At 38.9% G+C, this 9,798-nt stretch overlaps 1 non-coding gene across 1 annotated transcript; it reads left to right on the forward strand.

The window, feature by feature from the left end:
- Positions 1-8,914: 8,914 nt before the first annotated feature.
- On the forward strand, positions 8,915-8,986 carry TRNAT-CGU (transfer RNA threonine (anticodon CGU)). The gene has a single exon. It is a non-coding gene; the product is annotated as a tRNA-Thr (tRNA).
- The last annotated feature ends 812 nt before the right edge of the window (positions 8,987-9,798 follow it).

Genomic DNA, 9,798 nt, shown 5'->3' on the forward strand with positions numbered 1-9,798 from the left:
GAGGAAGCAGGGTTTGAGAAAGAGAGGAAGTAGGGCTTGAGACAGACACTACAGACAGACAGAGTAGATCCGTGAGTGGGAATGGCGGTGTGTGTGGGTCCAGGGTAAGGTGTTTAAGGGGTAGCAGAAGGGACAGGGAGGATTTATTAGAGTGAAGTGAAAGGGGTTTGATAAGCATTAAAGTTTTCGTCGTTTTATTTTTCATATTAACATTAAGCGTCCGCGAAGTTAGTAATAATTTAAAAATAAATATTTTCTTGCACGATTATCAATTAGTCGAACTTCAAGAGGAAAGGAGAATTCGGCTGAACACTTCGAACCCCTTCTACTTCCATGCCTGATATTTACCATATACTGTAAAGAACTATGATTCTGGAAAACAAATTATTTTGCGTCTATTTCTACATTAGTTTTCTTATGCGCAAACCATGTCTTAACCTAACAGTTTAAGGCTTCTGATATCAGTTGCTTTTGTGCACTTATGATTCACCTAGCCTGAACGAAGACCGACACACCTACCCAAATGAATACTACGCATTATTCGTCTAAATTATTCATGTTACGAGCACTGCAGCTACATTACGTATGGATGTAATACGCAAAAACATACTTTATATACCATCCACTTCAGCCTATATGGACAGGGAATCTCAAACATTGTGATATGAACGTAATAACGGCGTTTGCCAATCCATTCATACCCCTGAAGCTACGATGTAAACAAACACACTGCTGGCACATCAACCAGGATGACGACCTTGGCTATGAACTACAATATGGACTGGAGTGTGTCACGGACTGGGGGAGATCTGCAACCAATGACTACATACAGATGATAATAAAGCTACAAAGGATCTTTAATCCTAACCGGAACCTCTGAGTATTATAGTACAGCTTAAAGAATGTAGGTGGCGTTGTCGAACAAATTTATCCTCTGCACGTAAACAAAGTACACGTTAGCGGAATAGACTTCTCGCCAGGACCATACCTCGGCTGTCACTATTGTTGTCCCTGTATACCTGAAAAAATAACTCGTGAAACCACAGCAGATTCATACACATAAACATAATACGTTTCACTCAGATTATATGGTAATGAACGGATCAGTATAAAGGAACTATGGTTGTATTTTTTTAAAATAAATGGTGTGAGACAAAGTGGTTTTTTCTCATGTGTACACACAACAAAAAAACTATCGTTACACCTTCTGCGCGATATAAAATGACACACGAATGAAGGTTTTTGATAACAGCCTCCTCCATTGGTATCCCTGCGTGTGTTTGTTGCATATTTATTATAAGCTATATCCATTGCTTCTCCCATGCATATTTCTACATCGTCCTATTTGGCAACTCACCCACTGTCAGGCTTACCAACCCTAGCGAGACAGCCAGGTTGTTCAGTATGAAACACATCGGACCCCCCTGTAACGATAGTTTTTTTGCTGTGTGTACATGTTACTGAAAAAGAAAAACATGATCGGGCATTCACACTATAGTTTCCTGTGGTAAAGCCAAACGCTCACACACCCACAACATGTGTTTCATCGATTTCCAAAGGGAAAAGATCGGTAAGTACTGTTACGTGCTCTTAACGTATGGTTATTGACCATTAGACCCTGAATTACATAACTTAGTGTAGGCGTACCCGGGCCGTGAGATTTCAGTTCTCATTTATAGATGTGCTTAGGCATTCCTGGTTTGTTGGCTTTTATGTGTGTTCTTGTGCTATGTAGCCTACATCATTCTGTTTTGCTGCTTAAGCATTACCAGTCTGTTGAGTTTTGTGCTTCCAATAAGTATTTGTACTACGGTAAGTGCTTACTCTGACTATGTGCTATCGTGATGAATGTTTTTGAAATCTATTGTAGGCCTGTATGCCGGCAGTGCCCAATTAGAATGTTATATCAGACACGAAAGCCAGTCTGTATTATAAGTAATGTAGTTTGCAGGTGGTTATCAGAAATCCTATTTATTTACTGGTAATTGAATAGGTATGTGTGCTATATATGCTGCTAACTCTGCAGTACATAAATTTGTACCTGTTATTGTTGGCTTCTTTATTCATTATACATTAGACAAATTAATTCTGAAATATTTAAAGGCGGAAAAACAATATAAGGCAATAGTTAAGTGAGAAAAATATTCATCTCGTAGCATGAGAATGAGAGAAACAGTAAATTTACTCCTATTACTTACCAACTACATGAAAGATGAAACAGGCGGACAATACATCAGGATGTTAAAAACAATGCAAACATTCCTGTTATTAATAAGTAAATAAAGGATAAAGCAAAGTGGAAGAAAAGCATAGATATATTGTTAAATTGGCAATGAATTATCTGAATGAATGGAAAAACAAATGTCTATACTCCCGTTATTGACCGTATATGAACTGGGTGAGAAATATTAGGGAGGAGGAATAAACTATTACATAACATCAAGAAGAAAGAAATAATAAATATGCTTCTGTCTGTGTGTATTAAAGATTTATATTAGTTACTCATAAACAATAAGGTTATGCGTACCCACAAACGTGGGAGACGTTGACAAAGTTGCCAACACGTATTTTGGTCATCCATTTTGCTATTGGCTGCGGCATTCACTTTCCTGTCATCGTTTGTACAGTTACTGTCTGCAACTGCCGGAAATGAGGAATGGTGTTACCTGGGGCCCGGAACGAGGTGTGCCACAAATCATGAAACGGGATTCAGGATGTGACCCATAAGGTGACCGGGTTGGATCTCACGGTTCTATCCAGAGGGTATGTGGTCAAAGAATAGGGAAGGTCAGTAACTTCAGGGAAGTGAGGAAGGGTGTAATATTGGGGCTGGATCCTAGGAGTGCCATGAATCAAAGAACGGAATGTATGTAGGCTAAAGCCAACGCGTGAGTGGAGTGTTTGCTACGGCCCAGAGGCTGTCTGCCATGTGGACAAGAGACTGTGTAACCCTGACGAAGTGTAGCAGCTTAGGCTTACTTTGTGTCTGCATGGATATAGTGAGAGTACATTAATAACCTTATGAAAGCTGAAGGATGGTACTAGTTACCAGTCTTGACAAAGGTAAAAATGATATAATAGTAACATAATAATAGTAATACTGTAATAACAATAATAATAATAATAATAATAATAATAAACAATAATAATAAAATAATAATGAAATAATAATAATAATAATAATAATAATAATAAAAACAACAACAAAACAACAACAACAATAATAATAATAATAATAATAATAATTGTTATTATCAACATTGTTATTATTTTTATGACTATCATTATTATCTATCTATTACCAGATGCCTCAATGCCTTGAGAGGTGGCCACAAATAAATGGCCTCCATGTCACCCTGTCCGACGCTATTTCACTGCCCTGCTCCTAGCTCACACCCCATTCATATACTGTACCTCTCCACTCCATCCATCCATCTCACTTTCGGCCTCCCCCTCCCTCTCCCCTCTTCCATCTCACTCGCATACACTCTCCTCGTTAGTATCTCGCTCTCCATCCTCTCCATATGGCCAAACCACCTCATTGTATTTCTCCTAACGCTTTCTATCACATCCACATCCAAACAACAACGCTCCTTCACTTCCTCATTTGTCAGTCTGTCTCTTCACTTAACTGCACGTGCTCATCTCAAATAACTCATTTCCACTGATCTCATTCTAGACTTGTATCTTTCCAAGAAGGTCCAAGCTTCACTTCCATACTTTAGGTTTGGTATCACAATACTGCCATGCAGCGACTTTTTTACTTCCATGCTCATTGCCCTATTCCTTATCGCTGCTTCAAAGAACCAGCAACTTTTCTTCCCTGTCGTACCCTTTCAAGCACTTCACCCTCTAAACTTTCATCTTTATTCATTACACTACCCAAGAACTTAAATGCACTCACATTTTCCATTTCCTCTTCATCCAGCCTCAAAATACATTCAGTGACATCATTTTTCTCGAAGACCAAAATTTTACCCTTCCCTACATTCACCTTTAGATTCCGTTTCTTACACACTCCTCCAAACTCATTCACCAAGCCTTGCAGTTCTCCTTCAACTTCACTTAACATTCCAGTATCATCCGCAAACAACAGTACAGGGAGTTTCCAAACACTGCTCTCTCACTCTCTCTCATTAGGGTCGCTCCAACATCCACTGCCCTACTTTGTGCCTCTTTTATGACTATCCGTATGCAGGTTGAACAACCATGGTGACATGACATATCTGTTTCAATCCAACATTCAAATAGAAAAATTCACTCAGTTCACTGCCCACACTCACTGCTGCCTTAGCACCCCCATGCATGCTCTTCAAGACATTCATCAAGTTCCCAATTACACTATATATTCTTAATATTTTCTACTTTCCTTGTCTATCCACCCTGTTATATGGTTTCTCCAAATCCATGAAGGCCGCATACAACTTCTTTCCTTCTCTAGAAACTTTTCCACTAAAGACCTAAATTGAATATCTAATCTAAACAATTTCTTTCATTCCTAAAACCTCCCTGAAATATTATTATTATTATTATTATTATTAGTAGTAGTAGTAGTAGTAGTAGTAGTAGTAGTGCTAATGATAATAATAATAATAATAATAATAATATAATAATAATAATAATAATAATAATAATAATGATGATAAGAGTAAAACAAAAAATCTTTATTGACATGTTTACCACAACCTGGTGAAACATTTACGATCGTAGCTCAACAGGCGTCTGTAGTTTATGGATACCTGGCAGCCTAGTAAATTGTTTCCCTTGCAGAGAATCGGTGGAAGAATGAAATGAAGCAGACATGGCAAAAGAGATTTCCAAGCACATCTTCCTCGCCAGTTTATGATTTTATTCAGGAGCAAGTAAGTATGAGACCTATTCATGATCCGGGCAGCTGAAGTATTGTGGCTATTGTTGGCAAAGTTGTTCTCATTTATTATTATAAATTTCCAACATTCCTGTGGGAAGTTTTATTATTCTTGTCAGTATTATTAAAACTTCCCACATTCCTTCGAATTTTTTTTGTGTGTGTCATTAAGATTAGCCATATAAAAGGCGAAGCTTCTTGTTTTCGTTATTATTATTATTATTATTATTATTATTATTATTATTATTATTATAGCTCACCACACCAGTGGTGAGTTATACTGTTCTTGACAATTATTATTGTTATTATTATTATTATTATTATTATGATTATTATTATTATTACATCGTACGAAGTAAATTGCTCCTATTCACTGAATTTCAAAGCTACGGCCATCATACTTGGCCATCTGAGTCCCTCAGCTGGCAGCTTCATATGACCCAATATTATCCAGTTCCCACGACTGGTTTTCCAGTTACATCCAAAAACCTACAAAAATACTCTGTTCGAGGATTTCCAGAAATTGCTCGGGTACAGACTTGAAATTTTTGTGGTACACAGCCAAGGTCGAGGAGCAGGTTTGAAATAAGAAAGCACTCAGAGAACAAATACTTCCGCCAAAGCCTTTGCTATTAAAAACGATCCGGATCCGGATCCGTGTGGTGCTAGGATCCTGATCCGGATCACGATCTGCCCCAAATATAACCATTTGTTTCTTGGTCCATATCCCACCCTTCCACAAAATTACATTGAACCTGAAGAAGATAGTGTAGGATACATCAGATCAGCCTCCAATTATAACCACTTCTTCCTTGACCCATGACCCACCCTTCCATTAAACTTCATTGAAATTCGTTGAGAACTTTTATAAATGTCGTATGGATAAACAGACAGACAGACAAACATAGGTGAATACTTGTACTTTCCCTTCTTGCTGGAAGTTTGCTCTCATTCAGCCTGTCGCAAAGAAGGGTGACCATTCTCAACTCTCAAACCTTCACCCAATTGCTTTCAACACCCTGTATCACAAAAGTTTTCGAGTCTGTTCTTAACAAAAAAAATTTAAGGCATCATTCCTATCACAACCATCTTTCAGATCGTTATTAAGGGTTCCGTCAGGGACGCTCCACTGGCGATCTTGTCACCTACCTTTCGGATTCCTGGTCATCCTCCTTTCGGGACTTTGGAGGAAGCTTTGTCATTGCACTTGACATCTCAATGGCTTTCAGTCAAGTCTGGCATAAAATTTTAATCTCCACACTGCCCTCTTATGGTTTTTATCCTTCTATCTATGCCTTCATCTCTAGCTTCTTTTCTGGTCGTTATATAGCTGCTGTTGTAGATGGCCACCGTTCTTCTCCTAGATCATTATCTTAATAGTCATGTTCCTAAGGGCTCTGTCCTATCACCAACTATCTTGCTTTTTATTCATTAATGACCTTCCAAGCTGTACATCTAACCCTATCTACTCATGCTGATGATTCCGCCCTTCACCTTTCCATTCACTTCCCGCAGCGTCCATCTCAGCAGTTACTTCAACAACCTGGCTCGTATCTTTGACCGGGGAAAAAGCAATCTTGTTGAATTTAATGCATCAAAAACTCAGTTCTTACATCTATCAACTCGTCAAAATCTTCCACAGGAGTACCCACTACTACTTAATAATAACCAGCTCATTCCTGCATTATCGTTAAACATACTTAGGGTTTCATTCTCTCGAGATTTATCTTGAAAAGATCATATTAAATCTGTAAAATCTGCTTCCAAAAGATTAGTTGTACTAAACTGACTCTATACCGTTTTACTCCTGCACAGTTGTTGACTTCAAACGCGGGTTTTATTTGCCCCCGTGTAGAGTACAACTCTCATGTGTAGGGGGGTTCCTCACATACAGCTCTTCTCATTAGGGTGGAGTCAAAGGCTTTTCGTCTCATTAACTCTCCTCCCCTTACTGGTTCCCTTCAGCCTTTGTCTCTTCGCAGCACTGTTGAATCATTTTCTCTTTTCTGCTCCTCTGAACTATCTGCTTGCACCCCTCCACCTCTATGACAGGCGCGTAGCACCCGTCTAGCAAAAAAAGCTCTCATCCCTTTTCCGTCTAACTCTCTAATGCAAGAGTTAACCGTTACTCCCAGTCCTTCATTTATGCATCAGGTTAGCTCTGGAACTGTCTTTCCCTGTATTTATTTCCCACTGACTGTAACCTTCAGTCTTTCAAATGCAGTGTGTCCAGGCATCTCGAAACGATCCTATCTTGAATGTGGCTCACTGTTACCTATTTTTTGTTTTTCTTGGAGAGAAAAACTTTGCGGGGCTCTGGCTTTTGGTTCTTTCTTCCTTGCACAAAAAAAGACATCAATAGCCAAGATCTTTTTCATGTCACAATACTTCTTATTTTATCCACTCTGTGCGGTTCACACATTTTACTCATTAATGCCATTTCCACTGCTGTCATAGCATTGTCACATTCATATGTTAATGTGGGCACTACAACACCTTCATGTAGGCCTCTTGCAGCCTTCGAACTCAGACCCATTGATTTGTAAACTTTTAACACCAACATTCTTCCTTCTCTGTCCACTCTGTTTCCTACTTCCTTAGCATTCAGACTTTTTTCTATTACGGTGGCAGAATATTTAAACTTCATGACAAATTCAGCTACTGCTACAATGACCAACACATCAGAAGAATAATTTCATTCTCAACATTTATCACTATACTCTTACATTCATTTATTACACAATACTTACAGACTAACCTTGCCACTTAAATAAAGCAGATGTGCAGCTTCTTCCTGTGCATACGGGTAAAACATGAAAACTGCGTACTCAGCCTTGTGATGTGTATGCTACTTTCTTTGAAATCCATGTCCTCAATTTTTCGTATTTCTGATTATTGTTATTTTTCGCCGTGAGGCTGACCCCCAAAAATCATGGGGGGGGGGGGAATCATACTCCTCAAGTATTACATTACAGGTGAGAGTCCTTTGTACAACATGTACTACGATATCAAAACCATGTCTGCAATCCTTTGACAAACACATAGTTTTTAATTTTTTGAGGAGGGCTAACCCTTTTATATATCTTGGTTGGAAAACTGTATATAATTGGAAGACCTTCCCAGTAAGCAAACGAACTCACCGAGGGAAGGTAATATTTCTAAACATTTTCTTATTGATCTTATTTTGCATTACTGATGAGAGTTCATTGCACAGCACTTGATAAGATATCAAAGCCACATCTGCCCTTCTTTATCTGTTTGTGTTTCTGAAAATTTACATTTTGGTGGATGGGTTGACTTTCCAAGAGGTAACGGTTCGAAATCTGTGTGAAGTGGAAGACCTTCAGAGTAACCAGACGAACTCACGTGAGATTTTTCCAAATCTTTCTCCTATTTCTGATCTTTTTAAATTCCGATAGGGAGCTGACCACACCAAGAATCACGCAGGGGGAAGGGGAATTATGCTCCCCAAGTATTGATGTGCAGTTTCTTCTTGTGCATTCAGAGGAAACATGGAAACTGCATTCCAAATCTTGCAGTATGTGTGCTGATTTCAAAGAAATCCATGTGCTCACTTTCCCCTACTTCTGATCGTTTTTTTTTTTTTTTTTGAAGGGGGCAATGACACCTGCAACAGTCATTTGGGATTCATGCTTTCGAAATATCGCATAAAGGATGAAAGTCCATTGTACAACATATATTAAGATATCAAGAACCATATTTGTCCCCCTTTCTCTACTTCTGAGGATTTTTAATTAGGTGAGGGGGGTTGCCCCCCCCTATAATAAAGCTTGGAAAATGTATATAGCGAAAACCATCCCAGTAAAGAAATGAATTCACCTGGGATGTTTCATTCAAATACTTCTCTCATGTCTGATCATCTTTATATCTATGAAGAAGCTGACCGAGTGGGTCACGCTTTCCAAATATCGCATTGCAAAGGAGAGTCCATTGTACAACATATACTTAGATATCACGTCATATCTGCCCTCTTTCCCCTATTTTCTCTCCTTAATAAGTTTTTTTTTTTTTTTTTTTTGGGGGGGGGGCGCGGTAGCACAGTGGTAGCGCGCCGGACTCGTAATCCGGGGATTGCGAGTTCGAGCCTCGCCCGGGCTGCCGTGCCGGGAGTGGTAGCTCGCTCCTGTAACCCTAGTGGGGCTATATAGTCCAATACAGGGCTTAGCTCGGGGGAACTCCATTTCTCCCATAAGTTCAGGTTTTGAAGATCGGATGAGCCCCCGAAAAATAATGTCAATTTCTGTGCATTGAAGGACGTTATCAAGACACAAGACAAAGTGACCAGAAAAATTTCGCTGAAATCCAGCTGATCACTTTCCCTTATTTCCGATTTTTTTTTTTTTTTTTTTTGGGGGGAGGGGACTGACCCCCCAGGAATCACTGGGGAATCACGCTCACCAAATATCGCATTACTGATAGAGTCAATTGTACAATATAAACTACGACATCCAAACCATAACTGCCGCCGTTTCATTTTTTTTGAGAATTTTTGATTTGGCTAGGGGAGTGACCTCCTTAAAATCATGGTCGGAAAATTAAATACTGTACAGTGGAAGACCATTCCAGGAACCTGACGAATTCACCTGTGAATTTTTATTAAAATCCATCAAATAGCTTAGAAGGACTTAAAGCAAACACACACACACACACACACACACACACACACACACACACACACAGACGCACGCACGCACGGACTCACGGCAGCCTGTATTCGTTATAGTATAGGACACGTTGCAGAAAACGATATCATCCTACTGCACAGAACTAGTAAGCAAATAAATGCATTAGTAAACAACTCTATCTATTTATTCATATATATATATATATATATATATATATATATATATATATATATATATATATATATATATGCTTAGTTTGGCGACTTCACACAATCAAACAGAAAA

This window comes from Coenobita brevimanus, chromosome 21 (genome assembly GCF_032717465.1).
Source record: "Coenobita brevimanus isolate Jiangsu-jjx chromosome 21, ASM3271746v2, whole genome shotgun sequence".
Lineage (NCBI taxonomy): Eukaryota > Metazoa > Arthropoda > Malacostraca > Decapoda > Coenobitidae > Coenobita > Coenobita brevimanus.